Source organism: Ovis aries, chromosome 23 (assembly GCF_016772045.2).
Source record: "Ovis aries strain OAR_USU_Benz2616 breed Rambouillet chromosome 23, ARS-UI_Ramb_v3.0, whole genome shotgun sequence".
Lineage (NCBI taxonomy): Eukaryota > Metazoa > Chordata > Mammalia > Artiodactyla > Bovidae > Ovis > Ovis aries.
In genome coordinates, this window is record NC_056076.1 from 4,054,586 (window position 1) to 4,082,203 (window position 27,618).

The 27,618-nt window shown below is 40.2% G+C and overlaps 1 protein-coding gene across 3 annotated transcripts in view; it reads right to left on the bottom strand.

Moving 5' to 3' along the window:
* The window catches only part of ZNF407 (zinc finger protein 407), a 385,214-nt gene that overhangs the window by 294,315 nt on the left and 63,281 nt on the right, over positions 1–27,618 (bottom strand). The window lies entirely within an intron of this gene.

Genomic DNA, 27,618 nt, shown 5'->3' on the forward strand with positions numbered 1-27,618 from the left:
GTTACTTCTTTCACCATGGTGAAATTCTCGTGGCATTTTCAGGTGACGCCGTGCACAAAAGTAATTCACCAAACTGTTCAAAGTTAGAAAGAACAGACATCATGCTAGCAAAAATGAAAGTAATAGCTACGCTCAGATATGTTTTACTGGAAAGGTTTTCCCAATAAATATCAATTGATGCTCTTTTGGAGCATTCATTTAATTTGCTATTACAGTTTATATCAGGAAAGTAAAGGAGGAATTCATTCAACAGGTATTGATGGATAGTTTACACGACCTGGTTCGATCCCTGGGTTGGGAAGATCCCCTGGAGAAGGGAACGGCTACCCACTCCAGTATTCTAGCCTGGAGAATTCCATGGACTATAATCCATGGGGTCACAAAGAGTCGGACGAGACTGAGCAAATTGACGAGACTGAGCGAATTTCACTTTCACACCCAGGGCACTGCACTAGGTGCTGGAGAAGCAAACAGGTAAAGATGACACCGTCCATCCCCACAGAGCAGCAGCCTCAGAAGGAAGACATCAGATTAAGAGATAACAGCACTGGGACCGACCAGTGCAAACAGACATCAACCAACATGAAAAAGGGCTAGAAGCCTTCCTCAGGAAAGTGATGACCACCAGACCTCTTAAATTACTCAGCTATTTTATGGTAACTAAAACTTCCATCTACTTATTAAACAGTTATTTATTAACAACTCACTCTGAACTATCTCAGGTAAATAGAACAACCATTGTCTCTATCTTCATGGAATCAATAGCATGGTTGGGAGATTCTAAACATATAAACAGTTTATATACATAATTTTGCCTGCACGGGACTCAGGGAACACTGATCATCTCACCAACCAGCATCGCAGACAATGCCAGTCAATTATAGGTGATTCTAAGAGAACATCACAGACATTATCATAACGAGGAATACGTCCTCTTCTCAAGGAAAATAGTAAAGGCAACTTCTGTTATTTTTTTTTTCCCAAAACACAACTTCAAGCTGAGAGGGAGACAATAGACTATATAATAGTAGAAAAGACACTGAACGAGGAAGCAGGAGATGAAGATGCTATAAATCTTTCAAAGGCCACAAATAAATCCTATAGAAATGGTAACACTGTAACAGTCTGATGGTACCCAAGAATTTTTGTGGTAGAATTTTCATTCTTACCTAATTCATTTGAAAAGATATGACCATCTAATGCCATAGTCAAGGCACCTATGATCACGATTAGCCACGCTACATGGAGTGACCCATAGCCACGGGCCCTAGTAGTGGGGTGTGGGGGGCGGGGGGAGCAGGGGTGTGTGCGCGGGCAGGGAAGGGCATTAGACACTCCGTTCTGCATGAGCCCGAATCATTAGTTGAAAAAGGAAAGCAAAAAACTGATCTTTAGCTGACAAGGACACTGGCTCAGAGATGAGTCAGTGCAAATAGAGTTCCAGGGACACAATATAAACCACTCTTTGATCTATAAATAGTAACTACAGTTGTGCTTTATATGCATAGAGTGTGTTGTCACCTGCGGAAGAAAGCTCATATCTCACATTAAGACCTTACTCAACCTGTTTCTTTTAATTTTCATATTGTCAAAAGTGTCCAGAATTTGTTTTCTATTTATAAGACATAAGCTATTAAATTTTTAAATATATTCCTACACTATTTAATCACTAATAAAGGACAAAAAAGTATGATTTCATCAACATAAATGAGTTCTAAGTTTTTCTACACAAGAAGACATGTTTTTTCTATAAAACAAACCATATAAAAATAGGGCAAAATATATTTTTGAGAAATTTTAAACCTAAAATCAAAGCTAGCATCTTTAACAATATATGTTGATAGAGCAATAGTGGTGGCATATATATAAAAGACATTCTAACTAGGATAACCATATTCCCCATCAACAGAGTTGTTTTAAGCCATATAATAGATTTAAGGCATTAATATGCTACAGAATGAAGAACACCCAAGCAACTGAGCATTTTTCATTGTATTTCCAATGGAGTAAGTAAGTGGTTCATGTGCCACCGGTGATTCCCATGGCCTCTGTTCCCCAGGGTCTCTCTCAGCACAGCACCACTCCCCCACTTCCTACACACAGGAGCAGGAATCAACTCAGCTTCCCTGAGCTGATCATTCATAGGACATGATTGACAAGTTGACCTCTGGGTTTACAAAAACAAAGTAATGCCTTTCTCAAGTCAAAACACTGTAAACATTTATCAATCCTTTATAAACTGACTGAGAAACTTTCTCAACGTGGCATAACTTGGTCTAAATGTATTTTTTACATTAAATGTGATGACAGATGATAGTGAAACACACCCAGGGAAGGCTCAATTATCATAGCACTGGAGTCTATGTGAGAAAAGAAGAAATAGAATCTGCATGAAAAGAAAAAGTCCTGCTTTCAAAAAGATACATTTCTACCCTGTTTGCTATCAAAAGCAAAGATACACTACATTACAGGATGAGTATGCCTGTAACTCAATAGTGCCATGTCAATATTCACTTGGTTTCCTCCACTTTCACAAAGCAAGACTCTCCGTACTGTGTCTAACACATCAAAACACTACGCTAAAGCCCTTAATGCAAAGAGCACAAAAACTTAAACAAGAAGATCCAAACTTGTGCTTCACAAAGAGTTGCCATTTATGTTATTTGACGGCAATGGCTGTGCTGTGCTTAGTCACTCAGTCATGTCCGACTCTTTGCAACCCCATGGACCGTAGCCAACCAGGTTCCTCTGTCCATGGGATGCTCCAGGCAAGATACTGGAGTGCACTGCCATGCCCTCCAGGAGATCTTCCCAACCCAGGGATCAAACCCAGGTCTCCCGTATTGCAGGTGGATTCTCTACTGTCTGAGCCACCAGGGAAGCACAATGGCAACAGCTGCAAAAAATAAAAGGCCCATCATTTCAGGAGTCTGCAAACTTGACAGAGGTGGTCCATTAAAAAAAAAAAAAAAAAAACATTATCTCAAACAACTTTCTTGGGTCCCTCTGGCCATGAACTCAGGTACATGTCATGCTAAGCACCTCTAAGACCTACAGCCAAATTCAGGAAATACAAAAGATAATTTTTTTCATTTTAATTTCACAATTATAATTGTACTGAGTCATAGCTATAACATATTACAGAGCTCCCTCCCCAGGTCCAATAAAAACAAAATCATTTCAAACACCTAGAGAAACTGAACAAACTAAGTCTCACTGCACCTAAGATAGTAACTGATTAATTAATCAACATAAATGTTTATTTGGAGGCAGTTTGGAGGATACTGGTTAGTACATTATTTCCAGCAGGAGAGGTCATGGTAACAGAACGCAGTGATGATTTTTACTACTAAGAACATTACCACAATCTATAAAAATCAATGCCTGTGGCAATCAGGTAAGGCCAACCCCTGTAATAGACCAATGTATGCATCTATAAGTATGCTTGATGTGTGTGCATGTGTGCATTATGTATGTGTGCCTTTATATGTAAATCATACATACTTATGTATAACTACATGTGTGTATATGTCATTCTGCTTCTAATTGATGACATTTAACCATACGTGGCATCTGGTCCCATCACTTCATGGCAAATAGATGGGGAAACAGTGTCAGACTTTATCTTTCTGGGCTCCAGAATCACTGCAGATGGTGACTGCAGCCATGAAATTAAAAGACGCTTACTCCTTGGAAGAAAAGTTATGACCAACATAGATAGCATATTGAAAAGCAGAGACATGACTTTGCCAACAAAGGTCCGTCTAGTCAAGGCTATGGTTTTTCCTGTGGTCATGTATGGATGTGAGAGTTGGACTGTGAAGAAGACTGAGCACCGAAGAATTGATGCTTTTGAACTGTGGTGTTGGAGAAGACTCTTGAGAGTCCCTTGGACTGCAAGGAGATCCAACCAGTCCATTCTGAAGGAGATCAGCCCTGGGATTTCTTTGGAAGGAATGATGCTGAAGCTGAAACTTCAGTACTTTGGCCACCTCATGCAAAGAGTTGACTCTTTGGAAAAGACTCTGATGCTGGGAGGGACTTGGGGCAGGAGGAGAAGGAGACGACCGAGGATGATGTGGCTGGATGGCATCACTGACTCGATGGACGTGAGTCTGGGTGAACTCCTGGATATGATGATGGACAGGGAGGCCTGGCATGCTGCGATTCATGGGGTAGCAAGGAGTCGGGACATGACTGAGCAACTGAACTGAACTGAACTGAAAATTCATTTACATGCATTAGAAATAATGTAAATCAAAATATATCTCACTTTGGATTTTCAAAAAAACCAAAACTTTTCTTTATTTTGCACTTCAAGTAGAATATTTATTATTCATAAAGGAATCAACAAAATATCTGTAAGAAAAAATATTGATAATACTACAATGTATACTTATCAGCTTAAAACACTGATAAGAACAGATGTTTATCTCATGAATCTGAATATTCTTGGACTGCTGTATAAAAGATGGAGTACTTGTCTATTAAATTATGCATTTGGAGTAACTTCCACAGAAAATATCAGAGATGCATTTAATAAGAAAACTGACCTAGGCACAAACAAGACACAAGCAACTTCTCATTTCATATCTAAACTCAGACCTGAGAATCCCACTTGACACTGAGCTAGTATCACACCAGAAAGTTGATGTCAACCGAAAAACCAGTGTAACAATATGAAAAACCACATTTAATCAGCAGCCCCTGCAAAATGTAATTCTATTTCTGATCTAATACCTCATTAGAAGAGCATTCAAAAATGGAATATTCATAGGCATGTCTTCTGTATAGGTATTTTCACTATAATAATGGTAGCTGAAACAGCACCCCACAGGGGGCTATGTGCATACCAAGCTAAAATATAAGCAAATTAAACCAAAAACTCTACTTTCAAGTTTGAATTTAAAGATTTACAAAATAAAGCTGAGGCAGGCATTTTGTTTACTTATAGAGGCTTATGAAATTTATTCCCTAAATATGTAAAATAGCCTTCTCTAGCCACAGTATAGTAAACAAATTGTGGTGGCAGGGGTGGGAGCAGAACTGAGCTAAATTATTAACATGCCAAAGGCCAATAATACAAAAAGAAGTTACAAGGAAAAAAAAATTTTTTTTTAATGAAAAAAGAGAGAGGCAGAAATCAGGGTCAGGTTGAGAATCAGATTCAAATCAGAAAGCATCGTGTTAGAAACGCAGCCCCATCAAAACAGCTGGACGCAAAGCTAAGCCTGATAGTGCCTTCCATGGCGGCTGGAGAGGGAGGCCTCTGTTTGCAGTGCTGCTTTGTTTCATGATTCACGTGCTAGTTTGGTGGGTGTATTTATGGGACCTGCCAATCTGTAGACTTAAGATTGTTCACTTGTCGGTATATGATATCCACACCTACAGTGAGTCACAGGAAAATACCTTATAGGTACCTTATCAGTTCAGTTCAGTTTAGTCACTCAGTCGTGTCCGACTCTTTGTGACCCCATGAATCACAGCACGCCAGGCCTCCCTGTTCATCACCATCTCCCGGAGTTCACTCAGACTCACGTCCATCAAGTCAGTGATGCCATCCAGCCACATCATCCTCGGTCGTCCCCTTCTCCTCCTGCCCTCAATCCCTCCCAGCATCAGAGTCTTTTCCAATGAGTCAACTCTTTGCATGAGGTGTCCACAGTACTGGAGTTTCAGCTTTAGCATCATTCCTTCCAAAGAAATCCCAGGGCTGATCTCCTTCAGAATGGACTGGTTGGATCTCCTTGCAGTCCAAGGGACTCTCAAGAGTCTTCTCCAACATCACAGTTCAAAAGCATCAATTCTTCGGCGCTCAGCCTTCTTCACAGTCCAACTCTCACATCCATACATGACTACTGGAAAAACCATAGCCTTGACTAGACGGATAGGTAGCAGCAAACAGGATGTAAAGGAAAATTAAAATATAACAGGATGGTTGGTCTTTACAATAAGCTGTCTCACTATTTGCAGTAACAATATTTCCTTGTGATTACCTGATAAGCAAACTGACTCAAGGAGGGGACACTCATTCAAGCTGGTGTCAGTGTGACCACTGCTGTCTTAGCAGCTCAGGCTGCTCTATCAGAATGCCACAGACTAGAGGCACTTAAACCACAGATGCTTGTTTTCTCATGTTCTGGAGGCAAGTCCAAGATGAGGATACAGGCTTCCTTGGTGGCTCAGTTGGTAAAGAATCCGCCTGCAATGCAGGAGACCCAGGTTCAATCCTTGGGTTGGGAAGATACCCTCGAGAAGGGAACGGCTACCCACTCTGGTATTCATGCCTGGAGAATCCCTTGGACAGAGCAGCTTGGTGGGCCACAGTCCATGAGGTCTCAAAGAGTTGAACGTAACTAAGCATGCACACGCGCGCGCACACACACACACACACACACCAAGACCAGGGTACAGGCAGGGTCGGGATCTGGTGAGAATTCTCTTACTGGCTTGCAGACAATCACCAGCTCACCAGTCCTCACGTGCACATGGAAGAGAAGAGGCAGGGAGGTAGGACAGGAAGAGAATGCTCTGGCACCTCTTGAGTTTCTTCTTTTTTCCTGTTTGGCCATGCCCCACAACATGCAGGATCTCAGGTCCCCAACCAGGGACTGAACTCATGCCCCGTGTAGTGGAAGCATTGGAGTCTCAACCACTGGGCCACTTGGGAAACCCCCGGTCCCTCTTCTTGAAAGGACACAATCCTATCATCTTAGGGCCCACCCTCCAGAGGAAATTTAATCTTAATTAATTTCCTACAGGCCTTGTATCCAAATACAGTCACCCTGGGGGTTAAGACTTGATAACATGAATTCTGGAGGAACACAATCAGTCCATAGAACCTACTAGCTGCCTAGCACCATCAGTATGCCAATAAATACATTCTAATAACTCACAGATGAACTTAATGGAAAAAAGAATAGGTTCCAGAAGCAAACCTAATTTTACCTTTACGATGACAAGGGCTAGAACCCGAGGCAAATAATAATTACGTGTGGTCTCAGTCGTATTTCTCTCCTTTCTTAAAATGATTATCTCACCGCTGAAAACTAACACAGTTTACAGGCTAAGTGTCCTCTGTCATCCCAGAAACAGCTCACCATTTTGAAGACTGAAGGTAAAGCTGAAAAGAATGACCTTGAACAAAAGGGAATATGGCTCAGATCCAGGGGGAGGGGCTACATAAACCTTCCAAGAGGGAGAGAATTGGGAAGAGGACTAGAGAAAACCAAATAATGAAATTATCTCGACGTGCCCTTGTGCTGGCGGAAAGTGAAAGGTGCTGACGGCCTTGTGCAGTGATACCCGTACCAAAAGCATGGCTTCAGCAGTTTCCCACCATCTCAGAAAGTGATACAGACAACCTTGACCTAAAGAAAATGCCAAACTTGTGACAGCGCAGAAACTGCTCATGGTAAACTAATTAGATGGTTTTCATCCAGAACATTTCTCCCAAGAAATCCAAAGGGGAGACTTTAAACTTAGGTGTGCTATATAATTTTTGCAAAAACTCACTCTGCATAGATGATGTAGAAATTTAGAAAAACAGGAGCATAGGAAATGAGTAAACCTCACAAAGTAAAACAAAATATTTCCCATTCAGCAAACCATATTTCACCATCCAAACGTCCTTAGAAAACTGGCTGGAAAGTATACATGAATTGAAAACTTTGCCATATTTGGTGCGGTTTTTTTTATTCAAGCATGAGAACAGCAGTTACACTGTGGGAACACAGTACTAATATGACTGTAAATGGCAATGGCAATTTAAATAATACAAACACATTTTAGGGGCAACTCTAGTTTACCAACAGGAGCATATGCATACAATCTTCCCTCAAGACAACCAACTCTCACAAATTACCTCTAGTGTTTCAATTCAATAAATGTACTAAGATGTTAGAAAACTTGTGCTGTACTACGGGGTCTGTTATTTAAAATGTGACATAAGATACCTTTTAATATTTTAACTCTTAAATATCCCACACAAAACAGGGAAACCATGCCACAGAAACCTACGCCCGCTTACACTTGTCCAAATCCAGCAATTTATCCAGTGTGCTGTGCAGTAGGCAGTCCCTTGCAAACCTTTCAGCACAGCACCTGACCTTATTTTCATGAGTCTCCAAAAACTGCACAGAACTGGTCCCCGCCCCTCCTTCACCAACAAGCGAAGCTGCTCACCTCAGTTCAGGTTCCAGGAGACATTTTAAAAATCCCAAAACTGCCCTTAGACACAGGCCAGGTATCATCTGTTTCCTCCAAAGAGATGACCCTGAGCTCTCATGCACATCCATCCTTCCCTTGATGGACCCATGAGATCCCCCCCAAATTCTTTTTTAAATAACACATATAACTTTTATCACTGACAAAGTTTTCATAGTAGCAAGAATAAAAACAGCCTGCATGACCCAAGGCACACGTGCCAACCACTTCTCCTAAAGGCATCTGTGCCTACTTGTCCACTTGCAGTCGAGGGGGTCCACACGTCAGGGTTCACCTTTATGATGCAATACCGAGGGAGACAGGTGTTCAGTCCCACGTGAAAGTGCACGCAAATGTATTTTAAACGTGGCCCCTGCCAGAACACTAAAAACTGATTAGTAAATGATTCAGAGAAACCCCGGGTGAGGTGAGGGAAAGGGAAGGAGTGAAGAGGGGAGGGGGGTGGAGGGTCACAGCATGTCTGCATAAAAGGCGCACTACCAACGACAAGACATCCAAACCTGACCCCAGACCTTCCACACTACGGGAATGGCAAATCTCCGGAAACGCCCGGGTTTATCATTCATCTGCGTGTTTGTCTGGGAGAGCAGATGAGGGAGTGTTAGACGAAAGCGGGCACACTCCTTCCTAGCTTCCACCCCACCATCCATGAGGCCTCACCTCTGTGGCCTCATGAAACCTGGGGCATATTTGGGAACAATTGTGCTGTGCTACTTATAATCATCTATTTATATCTTTCAATACCCAAAGTGACATTCTTGAGGCAAACGTCCCCAGAGCCTTCTTCCTCTCTGTGTGCAGAGACATTTACAGGACATTCCAAGCACAATGACCAGACAGAAGGATCGATCTGGGGAGGTTCTGCTGACCGCACCATGCAGAGCACTCTCTTCCAACAACAGGGTCTGCTCCATCCAACACACACAAACAGCAGCTGTGCAAAGGTATCATGAACAATAATAGGAGAGACAGGGACTAATTCAGCTATGCTCTTTCTAAGTGTAGATGTTAAAATATTCAGCTTATTTAAAACGGAATATACACTTGATCTGGGCTTCCCTGGAGGCTCAGATGGTGAAGAATCCACCTGCAAAGCAGGAGACCTCGGTTCAATCCCTGGGTCAGGAAGATCCCCTAAAGAAGGGAATGGCAACTCATTCCAGGGTCTTGCCTGGAGAATCCCAAGGACAGGGGAGCCTGGTGGGCTACAGTCCATAGGGTCACAATTCAGACACGACTGAGTGACTAACACTCACTTTCATATACTTGGTCTGCTTTTGCTGAGCCACAACACGAAATTTTTCAAATGGCTCATATTTTAAGTTTAAAATTCCTTAGTTTTACTTGATAAGCATTCGTAGAAAGTAACTGAAGTTCAAAACCTTAGTAACTGTCATTGTTGTGGTCCTGCATCCATTATGCATAAACAAAAGAAAAAAAAATCTCATCAAACAAAATAACAGGCTGCTTTAGGACTCTGTCAATTGAATGCATTTCTTCACTACTGACCTGAACACTGGAATGAATAAATGTAATCAAATATGCTGAACGATGCTGGCAATAAAAAACAATCGGATCTTTTTTCCTCTGCAAGTGTTTGAACTATCAAGGATTATAATCTATGATAAATTCTATATCCATTAAAAATCTTAGACCATTGACTTATGCCTTAATTCGGGCAGGCCGAGCTCTTCAAAACAAATGTTCCAAAATAGCACACACTGCAAATTGTGATTCTAACAGAACACAAATGTTAAAATGTTAGCATCTTTCCTGAAGATTTTGTAGTGTATTAATTGTTGGTCTCAGTAATGTAGCTTATTAGTTTTGCATAATTTAAGTTTTAATTCATCGTTTAATTTTCAATTACATAGCTTTTTTTCTCAAGATGTGCTTTCTGCTTAAATGTTAATCACTATCCATGGTATATACAGAACAATTCCATGCCATGAATATATGACAGTCATGTATTATATGACTTCTCCCTGATCTCAGTGTGAAAGCGATCATAGCAGCTCATACTCTATCCATCTAACAGCCCTTTTAATCTAGCATTAATACATGAGCAATGTAAGATCAGAGACAATGCTTAAAAACCAAAGACCTGGATACAAAAGTGCTATCAAATTATTTCCTCTAAAAAGAATTCTCTCAGACTTTGGTTAGCAATAATGCAGCTTTTGGCGGGGTAGGGGCAGGGAACATTGTACTCCATACTCAAAGCTAATTTGTATTTTATTTTCCTATGAAGACTATGGGGACTCATACTGGTGTGTGTGCCAAAGGATATACAGTGTCCTCACAGGAGCAGAGAAGGATGCATGGCGGCGCCCACTGAATAGAAATGAAGCGAATGGGGCTGAAGGAGGATTCAAGAAGCTGATGAGGGAACTGCCAACTTCCATGTCAGCTCATGAGTGTGGACGGAGGTCCAATTAAAATCCTGAAGCTATTATCGGAGTAAGTGCCCTACTGCAAGGCGTTCCACTTAAGTTTCCTCTGAAGAAAAAACTACCGAAGCTGCGGCCATTAACCGAGCGCAATGTCTCATCAGCAGATCCGTTAGCAAATTTTCAAGCATATTTTAATAAACTTTTGTTGGTTATTATTTTGCTCAATATAATTTTTAAACTGCGCCTTTATTTGTTTTTTATGTGCTATATGGCCTCAATATGACGAAATTAGAAAAGAATGTCGATAAAGGAAAACACAGAAAGAGTCTGTGAAGAATGCCTGTAATATCATGCGCTGCGCCTCCAAATTACCTTGAGACCAGGTAAAAGTTCCACTGTACCAGGAAAAGGAGCACTCGGGACATACGTGTTTCCACATTATTTACTACCACATCACAAACCTCTCACTCACCTTACAGTTTTGACAGAACTACAGCCATGCACACACACAACACACACCACATGCGCACATTTCCCGCCTATTCATCTCTGGGCCTTCTCCTTGGAAACAAAATTGCCAAGAAGAGTTCCATGGAGGCCTTTTAAGATCAGTGGTTTCATACCTACAAGAGAAGCAATAATACAGTGACTGCTCAAAATAAGAGAGGTTTGCACGCACTTATTCCCATTCTTTTCCACATCAGCTGTAACACCCATAACACCACCATCCAGAAGGAAAACTGACTACATTCAAGGGGTGTCCTCTGGAGGACAGCATCCTTCATGTTCTAAATTATGCATCTGTTCATTGCTTGAATTTACGTGATCATGTTCTTGAGAAGAATAGGAAAAAGTGATTTTTTAGACGAAGGGATTAATTAAAAGACTTGCCAAAGTAAAGGGCCAGCAGAACTGGCTCTCTGGGATCCATGTGTTCTCCTGGGGCCCCTGTTTTCTGCTCACTATGCACAATTCATGTTCTCCAACCATATTCTTCAGCTTGTAGATACATCCCGCAAAAAAAAAAAAAAAAAAAAATTAACAGTATTTCTTAACCAGAGTCTTCATAGGGACTGAAACTTTTAACACATTTCATCTGTTCTGCAAAGCACTCTACAAAGAAACAAGGAAGCATTGATCTAGCAGGGAGTTACTATGTACACCAAATAAGCTCAGTGAAAACTTCAAAATGCAGAAATCTGAACTGGAAGACCACTATCCCATCCAGATAAGAATAATACCACACTGCATTTACACACTATTTACACGTGAACAGATTACCATACACGTTTGGAAAGTAAGCCAGCACACTAGATATTAAAAACCATCATTCTCATTTCACAAACTAGGAAGCCACCTGCCAGCTGAAGAGAAGAACATGACCGTGAGCACAAAATCATGTGGAAGAAAGGGGAAAATTTACTATGTTCTTGTGAAAGCTAGGAGGAACCTTATAAGTATATATGACTAAATAAATATTGATCCCAGTTCCAAGTCAGACGTTCTTTCCACCACTTGGGATTCTAAGGTTAAACCTTAGCAAACAAATTGGGACATGGTAAGCAGAAAGAAAGACATCAAGGGCTATTAAAAATATATATTAAAAAGAGGAGCTTGGGGTTTGAAAAATGATCTAGAACAAGGAGGCTTGGAAAAATAAAGAGGCAAAAAGTACAAAAACTGTGTTTTAGCAGATACACTGTAGCCAGGACACCATTGCTATATTTTTAGCACTTGCCCCAATAGTTCACACGCTTGTATCCCGAATACCAAAAAACAGGAAACAGAACGTTCATCTACCAAGAATTCATGAGAGATTGCTACCAAACAAAAGGCAAATAGATGTTAGGCAAAAAAGCTAACTGCTCCAGTACATATTAATATCTGAATTTTTTTTCTAAGTCTGACATATCTCCTGTCCCAGGACAATCCATATACAAAATATCAATCTGATATATACAGCAAACAAAGAGAATCAACAATAGCTCAGGATGGCACGTAACTCTGACCCAGATTTCTATAGCTTCTCTGAGAAAGAGTAAAAGTGAAACTCAAAGGAAAATTAGACTGACTTATATTCATTGTAGTCGAGAAACCAAATTCCCATAGTTTCCATACCTATCTCAGTTCCATCTTCTGTAAAATTAAACTAATAGTAATGGGTTCATCAATGTCATGAGTTACTTATCACATATACAGTGGCAACATACAGAAGTACTGTGTAACTCTACCTTAAAATACCTGCTTTTGGTTATCAAATAAAAATTCAAATTAAAATAGGCTCAAAAATCACAAAGTAAACAGTTAAGCTTCCAATCACAATGGAGTAACTGGAGCCCACTGTAAACAAGAACAACAACAACAACAAAAAATTAGACAAAACTTAGGAAACAACTATTTTCTAAAACTGGACAATGGACAGAATAGAATTATGAGCCCAGAGAACAGAAATGAAGTGAGAACTGTAACATCTCTGAACTTATGCCAAGAGGCAACTTTAAGACCACAGTGCAGGGACTCAAACACAGATCAAAATGTGACTGGGTGCTCAAAGTATATAAATGATTACCAATTGGTAATCAATCACCAATCGCCTGAGAGTAGGGCAAAATATTAATGAAACGCTCTTAAGTGGGAAAATGCCCAGATTTCAGAAGTCATTTTGTCCTACAGATATTACTGTGACTTTATCTCACATCACATTTATTCAACTGCCAAAATAATAAATAAAAATTACAAATACATCAAGGCTCAGGGATATACTTTCCCTACCATTCTTTCTGATTTTCAAAATCATAACACATAATCAAATAGCCGACTGGCTAAGAAGTCATACTTTTACTTTATTGGCAAAAATCATGAACATTAAATAAAACTGTTTGTGCTGGAAAACATTCTCCTAAAGTGTCTTCTCTTTTATTACTAATGAGGTGAGTAGTGCTGACTGTTTCAATACTATTTTCCCTAAGATCTCAAGATATCATGGAGTTAATTCCATTTCCTAACCTTGTTCACTTGGTACCTGTCGCTGTAAAAAGAATTATTCAGGTACTGGCCCTTTATTAAAGGTCTGTGGCACCTAAAATTTCCATAAAAGGAGACAGGCAAATAATTTAACAAGAAAAATATCTAGGCCATTAAACACAGGGAAACAATTTTTTTTAATTTTAGCATAATTAATCAGAATTTCTATTGACAAGTGTCAAATAGAAACAAATCAAACAGCTTGTCTTTCAGAGGTGAACTAGGGAACATATCCTGAAGCCAGGCTCGGGCTCCGGCAGAACATCCTTCTGGAGCGCGTTCCCACATCTCACTCTGCTGCGCTCACAGCTTGGTGCCCGGGGTCCTCTCACTGACATCTGGATGAAGCTCCCACCATGGCAGCAGCCCACCTGGGCCCACTGATGCCTGAACCTGTCCTGCCCTATCTCTCAAGCCCCCAGCTGTTATCTGCCATCACAACCTGCAAATACCACACCTCTGAAAAACTAAAGAACATTCAGGTCAGAATCGCTTCATGATCTCTGCTTCCTCTCTAAGATATTTTCCTTTTGACATGAGCAACTTCAGCTCCTGAGGCAAGCCAGTGGGTGGGAAGGAAATCCTGAAGTGGAAGCTTTTAATTCCCTCTAATCGTTCCATAAATGACAACTCACGTGACAAGACTGGCAACCATGCCAAGAAATCGGTAGAACATCATAACACAACCCCCAACAAACAAACGCAAAATGTTGAGCTCACAAGGCATTAATAGCAGAGTCAAGAGTCAAAACCATAAGCAATCACTTACCTTGTCTGACTTTCAGAGGCTGTGTACACAATGCAAGGGACGAGATGAAGTTCCCACAACTCCTTGCAAGTTCACAATAAAAACACTACACTATCAAATGCTGGTGTAGTACAGTTTACAAAAGACCGCCAGAATTGATACATAAAGGGCCATAGGTCAAATGACACCTATTTCTACATAATAGCAATTAATGAGTGGGAATTTAAAACATTTACATGCTATTTACAATAAGGACCATGAAAAATGAAATCAGTCAGTTATCAGTTCAGTCACTCAGTCATGTCCGACTCTTTGCGACCCCATGAACTGCAGCACGCTAGGCCTCCCTGTCCATCACCAACTCCTGGAGTCTACCCAAACCCATGTCCATCGAGTCAGAGATGCCATCCAGCCATCTCATCCTCTGTCGTCCCCTTCTCCTCCTGCCCCCAATCCCTTCCAGCATTAGGGTCTTTTCCAATGAGTCAACACTTCGCATGAGGTGGCCAAAGTACTGGAGTTTCAGCTTGATCATCAGTCCTTCCAATGAACACCCAGGACTGATCTCCTTTAGGATGGACTGGTTGGATCTTCTTGCAGTCCAAGGGACTCTCAAGAGTCTTCTCCAACACCACAGTTCAAAAGCATCAATTCTTCGGTGCTCAGCTTTCTTAACCGTCCAACTCTCACATCCATACATGACCACTGGAAAAACCATAGCCTTGACTAGATGGACCTTTGTTGACAAAGTAATGTCTCTGCTTTTCAATATGCTATCTAGGTTGGTCATCACTTTCCTTCCAAGGAGTAAGTGTCTTTTAATTTATGGCTGTAATCACCATCTGCAGTGATTTTGGAGCCCCCAAAATAAAGTCTGTCACTGTTTCCACTGTTTCCCCATCTATTTCCCATGAAGTGATGGGACCAGATGCCATGATCTTCATTTTCTGAATGTTGAGTTTTAAGTCAACTTTTTCACTCTCCTCCTTCACTTTCATCAAGAGGCTTTTTAGCTTCTCTTCACTTTCTGTCATAAGGGTGGTGTCATCTGCATATCTGAGGTTACTGATATTTCTCCTGGCAATCTTGATTCCACAAGATTGCGCATAATCCAGCCCAGTGTTTCTCATGATGTACACTGCATATGTTAAATAAGCAGGGTGACAATATACTGCCTTGACGTACTCCTCTTCCTATTTGGAACCAGTCTGTTGTTCCATGTCCGGTTCTAACTGTTGTTTCCTGACCTGCATATAGGTTTCTCAAGAGACAGGTCAGATGGTCTGATATTCCCTTCTCTTTCAGAATTTTCCAGAGTTTATTGTGATCCACACAGTCAAAGGCTTTGGCATAGTCAATAAAGCAGAAATAGATGGTTTTCTGGAACTCTCTTGCTTTTTCCATGATCCAGCAGATGTTGGCAATTTGATCACTGTGACGGACCGCGCAGAAGCCCGGCCAAGAGGAGCTATCCCACTCCTGAGGTCAGGGGCGGCGGCTGAGAGGAGCTACCCAACGCTGAGGTCAGGGGCGGTGGCCAAGAGGAGCAACCCAACGCCTGAGGTCTGGGGCAGTGGCCTAGAGGAGCAACTTCAAGTTCAAGGAGTGGTGGCTGCGCGGGCACAGAAAGGCCAAGAGGAGCTACTCCACGTTCAATGTCAGGAGGGGCCACAGTGAGGAGATATCCCTTGTCCAAGGTAAGGAGCAGCAGCTGCGCTTTGCTGGAGCAGCCATGAAAAATGAAATACTTCGACATAAATCTAACAAAGTAGGTGTGAGATCTGTAAATTACAAAATATTGATAAAAGAAATGAAAGGCATAAATAAATGAAAAGATAAACTGCATTCATGGGTTGGAAGATTCAATACTGTTAAGATGTCATTTCTTGGGGAAATTCCCTGGCAGCGCAGTGGTTCAGACTCTGCCTTCCAATGCAGGAAGGGCGGGATTGATCATGGTCAGGGAACTAAGATCCCAGATATGTCATGGCCAAAAAACCAAAACAGAAAATAGAACAATACTGTAACAAAGTCAATAAAGAGTTTTAAAATGGTCTACATCAAAAAAGAAAATTTTCAAAAAAGCTAGTTCTTTCTAAATTGTTCTACTGGCTCAATGCAAAAAATAACTGAACATCTATATACAAAAAAGAACTCTAATTCATGTTTCATACAATATTTTTTAATTAATTTATTTATTTTACAATACTGTATTGGTTTTGCCATATATTGATTTGAATCCACCATGGGTGTACATATGTTCCCCATACTGAACCCCCCCCCCACCTCCCTCCCCATCCCATCCCTCTGGGTCATCCCAGTGCACCAGCCCCGAGCACCCTGTATCATACATCAAACCTGGACTGGCGATTCATTTAACATATGATATTTTACATGTTTCAATGCCATTCTCCCAAATCCTCCCGCCCTTGCCCTCTCCCACAGAGTCCAAAAGACTGTTCAATACATCTGTGTCTCTTTTGCTGTCTCGCATACAGGGTTATCGTTACCTTCTTTCTAAATTCCATATATATGTGTTCAGTTCAGTTCAGTTCAGTCACTCAGTCGTGTCTGACTCTTTGTGACCCCATGAATCGCAGCATGCCAGGCCTCCCTGTACATCACCAACTCCCAGAGTTCACTGAGACTCACATCTATCGAGTCAGTGATGCCATCCAGCCATCTCATCCTCTGTCGTCCCCTTCTCCTCCTGCCCCCAATCCCTCCCAGCATCAGAGTCTTTTCCAATGAGTCAACACTTCTCATGAGGTGGCCAAAGTACTGAAGTTTCAGCTTTAGCATCATTCCTTCCAGAGAAATCCCAGGGCTGATCTCCTTCAGAATGGACTGGCTGGATCTCCTTGCAGTCCAAGGGACTAGCATACTGTATTAGAGGAGAGTGAAAAAGTCGGCTTACAGCTCAACATTCAAAAAACTAAGATCATGGCATCCAGTCCCATCACTTCATGGCAAATAGATGGGGAAACAGTAGAAACAGTGTCAGACTTTATTTTTGGGGGCTCCAAAATCACTGCAGATGGTGATTGCAGCCATGAAATTAAAAGAGGCTTACTCCTTGGAAGGAAAGTTATGACCAACCTAGATAGTATATTGAAAAGCAGAGACATTACTTTGCCGACTAAGGTCCATCTAGTCAAGGCTATGGTTTTTCCAGTGGTCATGTATGGATGTGACAGTTGGACTGTGAAGAAAGCTGAGCACCAAAGAATTGATGCTTTTGAACTGTGGTGTTAGAGAAGACTCTTCAGAGTCCCATGTTGGAAAATAATTCAGCAGTTTCTTATAAAATTAAATAAATCCCATGTCACTTCACAATCCCATCCCTAGACATTTACAAGAATAAGGCTTTCTTCATAATCTCCAGAAACTGTAAACAACCCAAATATCCTTCAACATGGGAATGTATAAACAAACTGTGATCCATCCACACCATGGCAGACAACTCAGAAATAAGTCATGAACTACGGCTGCCCATGACTGCATGAATGATTTTCAAATGTGCAGCAATGGGACTTCCCAACCTCACCACTATGGACATTTGGGGCCAGATACATCCTAGCTGCAGGATGCATGCTTACAGTCCAGGGCCCTGTAAGATGTGCAGCAGCACCGCTCGCCTCTACCTGCCACATGCCAGTAGAAGCTCCACCATGACCCCTCAAGCTCTGCCCAGTTGTGTCGTCCAAAGTCTCCAGACTTTGCCAAATGTCCCCTGTGAAGCAAACACCCCCATCACACTGAAGGAAAGAAGCCAGACTCAAAAGGTTTGTTCAAAGATATGAGTCTCTGGGCAAAACTCCAGGGGCACACAAGGGGTCAGTGGTTTTCAGAGGCTGGGGCTGAGGTGAGACTGACCACAAGAAGCATGGGGGAGTTTCCAGGAAGTGCCCTAGCTCCTGATTGTGTGGGTGGTCACATGACTACATTAAAGTTTGTCAGTCTTCACAGAGTTGCACACAAACTCAGCAAATAATTACTAAGTAACATAAATCAGATCTTACTTTAAAAAGTATATGGATTACTAAAATTAGAATTTTATTAGCTGGAAAAATATTTCCAACTCTGAAATCAACTTTGAAGATTAATGTGAATGAAAACTGCTATATATATATATATATATATATATATATATATATATATATAAAAATGCTTAGCTTAGAAGATGAATAAACAAAATGCATGATGAAAACAATATAACAAAAGATAAAACAAATAGATTACATAACTGACCCAACAGTAGGCTCTTTTTATTTACATTGCATTACTTTCTGCACAGCGTTCTGCATTCCAAGAGATGTGATGAAACAATACAAGAATGTGTCTTAAAATACTAACAATTAAATATTGTTACATATTAAATATTCTAAAATTGAAAACTTACAGATGACTTCAGCTTAGGATATGGATCTAAAATTTTTTTAACTATTAGAAATATATGATAAACACTTTAATAGAAAAACTAATTCTTTTTAAGTTCTTATTTCCACATACTAATAAAGTTGACAATACAAATCACATTTTGTTACTCAGTTTTTTCGGGGAGGAATGATGAAAATGTTCTGAACTTAGACTACAGTGATGACTTCACAATCTAGAAATACACTAGAAACTACTAAATTTTTAAAGTCTAATGAGGCTAATGTTATGTTATATTAATTATATTCCAATAAAGCTGTGTAAAAGTACCACACTTATTATTCATCAACATTGACAAGAATGCCAAATAGGAAGCTATGACATCCAGGTGAACTTGGAGTTGGGAGTAGAGGCAGATGGTGATTAAATCACAAACATTTTATAAGAGAAATAACAGATGTTTCCATATTGCTGGAAGATGATGGGGAATTTTTACTCCTGTCCACTTAGACAATCTAGATATCTGTCCAAGATAATGACTCTGACTCTCTACTCCAACCCTTTCCAATTCCTCCTTCAGTTCACTCTATCACATTTTGATCTGCTCCCCATTTCATTAGCAAAGTCACTGTTAAGATATAAGAAACCTACCTTGAAGATGAAATATTTCCATTTCCACTTATTAATCACCTGGACATACATCAGAGCCAGAGAGCTACTCTGAACTTTGCCTATCATATTGGGTGATGTACCTATATTTGCCATTTATTTACTGTACAGTCTTTTGACTAGCTAGTATTAAATTCCGCTCTGTAATATCTAACTGAGACGAAATCTTCTAATGGGCCTGTTTTCAAGGGCAATCACCCCTTTACAGAAGACAACGGCCTGAAGGAGCATAACTGTGACTAAACTTGAAGGGTAAAGAGGATGAGAAGCCATTCAAAATTCTGTAGCCCACAGAGAAACAAATGTTTTTAAAAAGATTATTTTTTATGATCTTTTAAGAAAAATTTATTAAAGAATTTATGAAAGAGCAGGTCAGTTATATTATCTTTCTAAATTAATTTGTTTAAAAGCCTGATCTTTAAATTTAGAAAAATAATATATATTTAAAGTATACTATAATTATTATAAAAGGATTAATTAAGAGAAGAAAGAAGAATAAGCTATCTATGCACTATAAATATAAGGTAAAAAAATCATTTCAATGGCATTTTTGAATCCATATGATGATTGGTGGGTCATAACATTAGTACTTTCCTTTGAAAACCTTATAATTACTAATCTTTTTAATTTTTAAACTGAGTATTGACTTAGTAATAAATGAGTCTAAGTTAAATCCCAAATCTGAAATAGTCTGAGTTATACCGACCATTAGCAGTAAGTTACAAAGAAACGTATAGATATTACTTTAATAGTGGCTTGAATTATCTATCTGTTTAATGCCTCATATAATGTCACAATTTTTCATAAGGTAAAAAACACATATAACACACTACTTCTACCTGATTTCTAAAACTATTAACAGATAATACAAGGAATCTTTCTTTAGATGTTTCCCTTTAAACACAACCTTTCTCTGGTGACCCTCAGCTCCTTGCACACCAGCCAGTCCCCCTCCACCACCGCCCACCTCCTCGCCCTGCACTCCCTTCTTCGTCCCTGCACACAGCACCGTTCCATACACTATATGCGTTAATATTTTATCCTCTTTATTGCCTGTATGTCCCAGTGGATCGTAAACTCTGTAAGAGTCAAAGGTTTTGCCTCTTTTGTTCAGTATTGAATTCTCAGCAACCCCAATAGTACTAGCACCTCAACATGCAATCATTATTCGTTAAATACAATCTTTTACACATTTATATACTACATAATATATAATATGTAAAAATTCCCACTTTCTTAACAACTGACATTGCAGATCAGAACATTAAAATGTTGAATACACGTTCAACCTATCTTCCAAATATACTTTATCTTGGAGCTCCTCTTTCACTAAACATCTGTAACAGTGTGATGACAGCAGCTGTAGAAACAACGGTTTGTGTTCTTTGCAGCAGAGATTGGTAACTAGATGGTGTCCAGATCTAACTCCATGCTAACTTTCTTAACTTTACAAGTAATAAAGAGTCATCACAAATTTTTAAATAAAAAAGAGATAGAATCAGTTATGGGTTGACATCCTGCAATAATACAGTTAACAGACTTGATGGGGTGAGAATGAAGGAAAAGACAGGAAGCAACTAGAAGAGGCCAGGAAAGGGCAGTTGAGACCTGAGCCCAGGCAAAGAGAAGGTCAGGTGTGATGCAGAGTTCACAGAGAACACACGTGGACAGGACCTCATATTGGAGGTGACAGAGCACTCTCGGTCCCGAGGCTTCACAAAGCTTCTGCCTGGAGCCAGCAGGCCACACACTGGCATAAACTGGGAAGCACAGAAGACAAAGCTTTGAGAGCATGTGATACAGGTTTGGGTTTACACAGTCATTCGGAGGAGATCAAGGAATATTAAGGGAGAGTCTGGAATCCACCTGCAATGCAAGAGACCCAGGATTCATCCCTGAGTCAGGAAGATCCTGTAGAGAAGGAAATGGCAACCGACTCCAGTATTCTTGCCTGGGAAATCCCATGAACAGAGGAGTCTGGAGGGCTACAGTCCACGGAGACGAAAAGAGTCGGACATGACTGAGTGCCTGACTGAGTGCCTAACACTTTATATTTACTTTTACTGGATCTATACTGCCCAGAAAGTTTAGGGATGTAACAGTGAAAGGGGAACCAAAGTGAGTAGTCTAAGACATGCCAAAATGTCTAACAAGGCAAAGGAAGACCCAGAGCAGTCACACCGTGATAGGAAGGCTCAGTCACGGTACCGTGCATGTACCTACAGAGGACCTAGTGGATTAAAACATTTTAAACGGATTTTTATTTATTAAGTGCCTAATAAGTACCACGCATGCTTCAAGAAGTTCTTGGAAACCAGAGAACAAACATCTCTACCTTAAGAAGAGCTAGTTAACAAAACATAATAAACAATACAATAAATAGATGACATAGAAGTTTAAACACAATTGGTGCTATGGAGGAAGCAGAACGGGAGAGGGGAAACAGGAGCACTCAGAAGAGGATGGGCTGAGGTATTAAATATGCTGTTCTGGGCAGAAAGCACAGCGGAGGCGAGGAGTCGGCGCAGTCACACACAGGAAGAGCCGTCCAGGGAGTGTGAACAGCGAGAGTCCGGAGGAGTTAGCCCACTCAGGACACAACTGAAGCCAGTGGTGTGGCTGCAGCAGAGTGAGGTGGCTGAGAGGAGACGTGGCCAAAGAGGCAGCGGTGACCCGGGTCACAGAGAGCCCTGGAAAGCCCTGGGAGGAGGGCTTCGGCTGTTAGTCAGCATGAAAGACGGGACACAACACCAGGTGCTGAGCAGAGCAGAGATTCAGATTGTGTGAGGTTTCAAAGTACCTGGATGCCACAGTGCTGAGAACAGATCACAGAAGAGAGCCAGGGACCTGTGACAGGCCCCACGGTGACCTGGAGAATGACCGTGACCGTGCTGGGCCAGGGACCCACTACAGCGACTGAATACACTCTCAGGGTAGAGCTGGTCACATCATGGGCTTTTCTGAATACCCACCAATAAAGACTTATCGAGTCTGAATTCCTCCTACTAAAGCCACGATGTCAGAATACATTACAGTCCATATTCCTTGAAAAAAGACAACAGACAGTTTTACCAACAATAATAATCTTTCTACTAGCATTACAGCTGTGACTTTTTCTATTATAAATGTCTAGTTTGAAGGGGAAAAGAAGAACAGCTAAAGAAAAGACTCTACAGCTATGGCAAGTTTAAAGTCATTTTACAATGAAAAGTGTATGATCGGTGCCATAACGCCTCCATATTAAAAACACAACAATGAATATGTTTAAAGTGGTTAGTTTTCTTCAACATTCCAATTAAATGAACTGACCAAGGAAACGTAGATTTATAGGCAAGCTTATATGTTCCAAAGGCCATAAAGATGACAAGAGTCCGGTTGAGTCCTGATATGCTGGTGGGAGATTTCTAAGGAAGTTTCAAAAGATAAAATTATTAGATAATTAAAGTTGGAGCTCACTCTAAGGCAACTCATTAAACAAAGCAGCAGACCTGATCACCCACAGAAGCTCCCTGTATACTTAGTCACTCCTTAGTTTCCATGAACTGTGCTTAACCCACTCAAACTGTTATTTTTCAAACGTAATGCAAAAAGGATTCCGTTTGCAAGAAAATATTCAAGTTTACAACATGGAGATTCTCAAGAAAACTCTCCTTAGAGAACAAAATTCTTTCTCTGCTTTAAGAGTTCTAAAAACTGAAAGTAAAAAAAAATAAATAAATAAACTTTAAAAATGGAAAGCAACTGGGTTGTTTCAGAATACCGGATACTAGATATAAAATCAGTAAAATTTATCCAGAGCATTTTAATATTAAGTATTCCTCTCTTTAGAAATAAATATTCTAAGAATCAATAAGACAGTAGTAAAAAGTTATATTTAATTTTTGAAATTTAACCTCAGAAATTAAATACATAGAGACAGAATGCTTTACCTTAAGGTTCTTTATAAAATACAAATTACAAAAGTATATACCGATTTTCCAAGATCTTGGGGAAAGAATCGTTACTCTAGAAAAAAAAAAGAGCCCTCAATTTTCCCTTTGGGAAAACTTAGAAAACCTCTGAAAACATCTACAAAACTCCTCATGTACTATTAAGATGGGAGGCTCAAAAATAATTATTTAGCATCTTTTATAATCCAGATTGTAAAGAAATTTGTTAAAAGCAGGAGACTTAAGTTTTGAACAAACCAGTGTATGATATCACAGAAAACATTACAGCACTAATCACCAGGGTTCTATGATTTCCACTACAAAAATATCAAAGCAAAATAGCTGTCAAAGACATAAATTAAATCAATTTCAAATTGAACAGAAAATTATTTCCTATTTTCCAAAGGCGCTGATTTGGAGTGATCTTAAACCTCTGGAAAAGAATTCCTCAATTTTCAAAAATTCTGAAGCCTAATTACAAGTAATTATAGCTTTTCATTTTCAACATGATGAAATAATTTGATTCTTTTTACAAGAGGTCTGGTTTAGCTCAAAATAGACAAGTGCTTCTGCACTGAGTTAGTATACAAAGACAATAAAGATCATTCTCAATAGAAAATCAGGCTACATGTTGGCCATAAATCATAAGTGCTGTATTCAAGCAAAAAAACAGTCTGTACGTTCTACAAACGTAACTCATTCATTCACACAAGGGAGACAAAGCAAACAGCCCACTGTCAGACTTGGCTTTAAAATAAGAACAGGAAAAGAGAGAAGAAAAAGCTTCATAGTTATCTCAAAATTCAGATATAAGTGTTCTCTGGAGGAATAAAAAAAAAAATCATCAAAGAAACCAAACACAAACCACCACACAGGAAATGATAGCTAATGTTAGTTTTAAATGTGTAATACCAGATCTAACAGTTAGCCATTCCAGAAAAATCCTATTTCTCTGAAAAAAGAAACGGAATTCAGGTTTTGATTTCATTTACTCTTCTATAATTTATTTTTCATAATTAGGAATATCTTGTATAAACCATATAAGATATTCCTAATTACAAAAAAATATATAAAAGAGTAAATGAAATCAAAACCTGAAGTTTTTGACAACAATAAATACTTTCACCCTTCGAAATCTGCAATGCTGCACATTTCTCCACCTTTTGCTTTATAAAGGGCCTGCTGCTGATGACTCACATTTCCAGTGATTTGTTACACGCTATTAGAACAAAAGCTCCATAAAACGGCTTTCTACCCTGACCTTACACACCTGGTTACAATTACATCTTCAGAAAGCAAACCAGTAGTTTAGCAAGGACACACTAACAAAAGCTAACCAATCAACAAGCAGAAACCAACAGCAGAGCCCACCCACCCAAAAATCTGAAAAAGAACACACCATATTTCTTACAAACACTAGTGCATGTGCACACACAAACACACATAAATGCACACGCATGCGTGTGTACACACACACACACACACACACACACACACAGGCATTAGCACAGCACAGTGTCAGAGCACAGATCACCCAGGTATAAAATGCTCCCATCAACACGCAAGTTTACTAGGCCAACACACAAGAGATTTGTCTAGTAAATGCCATCAGGAACAAGACTAACATTTTTTAAAACAGTGAGCCAAAAAAGTTGGGACTTTCAATAGAAAAACAGTTCAGCCCTTGTAATATTTAGGGTTCAACATATTGTAGAGTTCTTATAATACATCAGTTCAGAAAACCATCTTGGCTAGAGTCCAAGTAGAATCATAATAACCCAATTCTCAGTTGCAGTAAGTTTTGACAAAAAAAAAAAAAAAAAAGGAGGCTTTGATCATTTCCAGTTATCAGCTACTTTTATTCTGAGAATTCCTAAAGCACCTTACAAAACCATACTAGAATGGAAACATCAAACCAGGTAATTCCAGAGCTATGCGATCACACTAAAAAGGAAAAAGTGATCCATTTATACCATTTAGAAAAAGAATGATGCAGAGACACTACCTTAAAGCTAACGTAACACCCTATGTCACAAGAATGCAGTAACGAAAAGAAGAACCACCGTACACCCTGCTCTAATGATCCACAGAAGACTCATCAGTCCCCTCATTTCTGATCAAACTTCTCAAACCAAAGAGCTGGGTCAACTGGCCCTTTGGTAGTAGTTACTTGCTTTGTGTAAAGCTAAGTGTAACACCTAAGCATCTTTAATACACTTGACTCTATCTCCAACAGAGAAGGCAATGGCACCCCACTCCAGTACTCTTGCCTGGAAAATCCCATGGACATAGGAGCCTGATGGCCTGCAGACCATGGGGTCGCTAAGAGTTGGACACGACCGAGAGACTTCACTTTCATTTTTCACTTTCATGATTTGGAGAAGGAAATGGCAAGCCACTCCAATGTTCTTGCCTGGAGAATCCCAGGGACAGGGGAGACTGCTGGGCTGCCATCTATGGGGTCGCACAGACTCAGACACGACTAAAGCTAGTTAGCAGCAGTAGCAGCAGCTATCTCCAAACAATCAAGGATATCCACCAATTAAAGTGTATTTTTCATTTTATTCCCCCTTCCATCTTTTGCCATAAAACATTAGTGTTGCTACCCCTGACATAACAAACCTGGGAAAGATATTTTCATAACTGAAATCACAGTGTGAATAATGAGGGATGCATTTCCTCTTGCGGTGGGAGTGGCAATATAAGAAGTTCAAATACTGTCGCCAATGAGACAATTACGTGTGGTTCTTTAAAGAAGGTCATTCTACATCCTTGGAATATATTTAATTTACCTCCTTTTAAATGTTTGTGTTTTTCAGTTAATGATATGGCTCTGAAGCGTTAAGACTGTCATTAGCCGATTACTATCTCATTTTTTTTAAGCCAACATTTTAAAATGGGAAATTTCAAAACATTTCAGATACACGGCAGTGATATTTCTCACCATGGAAAGTGGTAATTCCTGTTTGACCATGAAAAGATTCTATTTAGGATGGGAATCTTGAGAGAATATTAAGCCATTCCAATAATAATATTCCATTCACAGTTCCTCAGAATGTATCTAATAATGAAAGTGTGTGTGTGAGTGAGTGTGTGTGTGTGTGTGTGTGTGTGTGTGCGTGCGCGTGCAATCGCTCAGTCATGTTCAACTCTTTGCAACCCCCTGGACTGTAGCCCAATAGGCTCCTCTGTCCATGGAATTTTCCAGGTAAGAATACTGGAGTGGGTTGCCATTTCTATTCTAGGCAATCTTTCCGACCCAGGATTGAAGCCTCGTCTCCTGCACTACAAGCACGTTCTTTACCACTAAGCCATCTGGGAAGTCCCCAGTAATGAAAGATAACACAATCAATAGTAAGAGAAATGGCACCCATGTGGATCAGATCACCTCTAAAATACCTGGCTGATCTGGGAAAAACACTGGCAAAAAATCAACAAACCCCTGTTGGGAGAATTAAAGCATAAAGGGAGCAAAGGAACACGTTAGGGGAAGAGCCACTGAGAGGGTGAGAAAACCCAGAAAAGAGGCAAGGCTCAGGCGAGAATGAGTGATAACTGTCTTCCAGTGTTTAAAGGGCTACCTCACGGAAGATGCACGATGCTCGCTCTGTGTCATCCTTAAGTGTCCATACCAAGAGACACCTGACAGGGAGATGCAAAGAAGCAAAGTTCCGTGAGAAAAATTTTGTGAAAAATGACAACATAATGGAACGGACTGCCTTAAGAGGTAGTGAGTGAATTCCAGATCTAGCAGAAAGCCGAATTTCAAAATATTGAAGGGAGACTGGGGAACACTTTCATTCCCTAAAACAAAGTGAGTGAATGCCCCCCAGGTGGGAGGATGATACTTAAAAGGCTGCAGATACAAAAATATACATGGTTCCTGCACAGACCATGCAGGAAGGGAGTGAGAATAATCAAGGAAATAGATATACAAAGTACTTTTGAGGTAAGTGATAACAGGAAGTAAACTAAGGAAACACAACTGAACCTACACCACAGCATCAGCAAAGAGCCAGCCATGGCAAGACCTGAGCAAAGTGCAGCAGAGGAGAAAAGAGGACTAAATACAAAGACAGCCCCGCCCCCGGGCTTGGCAAGTTCAAAGCCAACCTGGTTAGTGACTAGCTGGTGAAGAGGACAATGGTGGAGAGAAGGTCTTTGCGGGAGCAAAGAAGGGACTCTACTTGAACCACACCAGCTCTGAGATGCTTTCAGAACATCCAAGTGGGCATTTTAAATAAGCAATAAA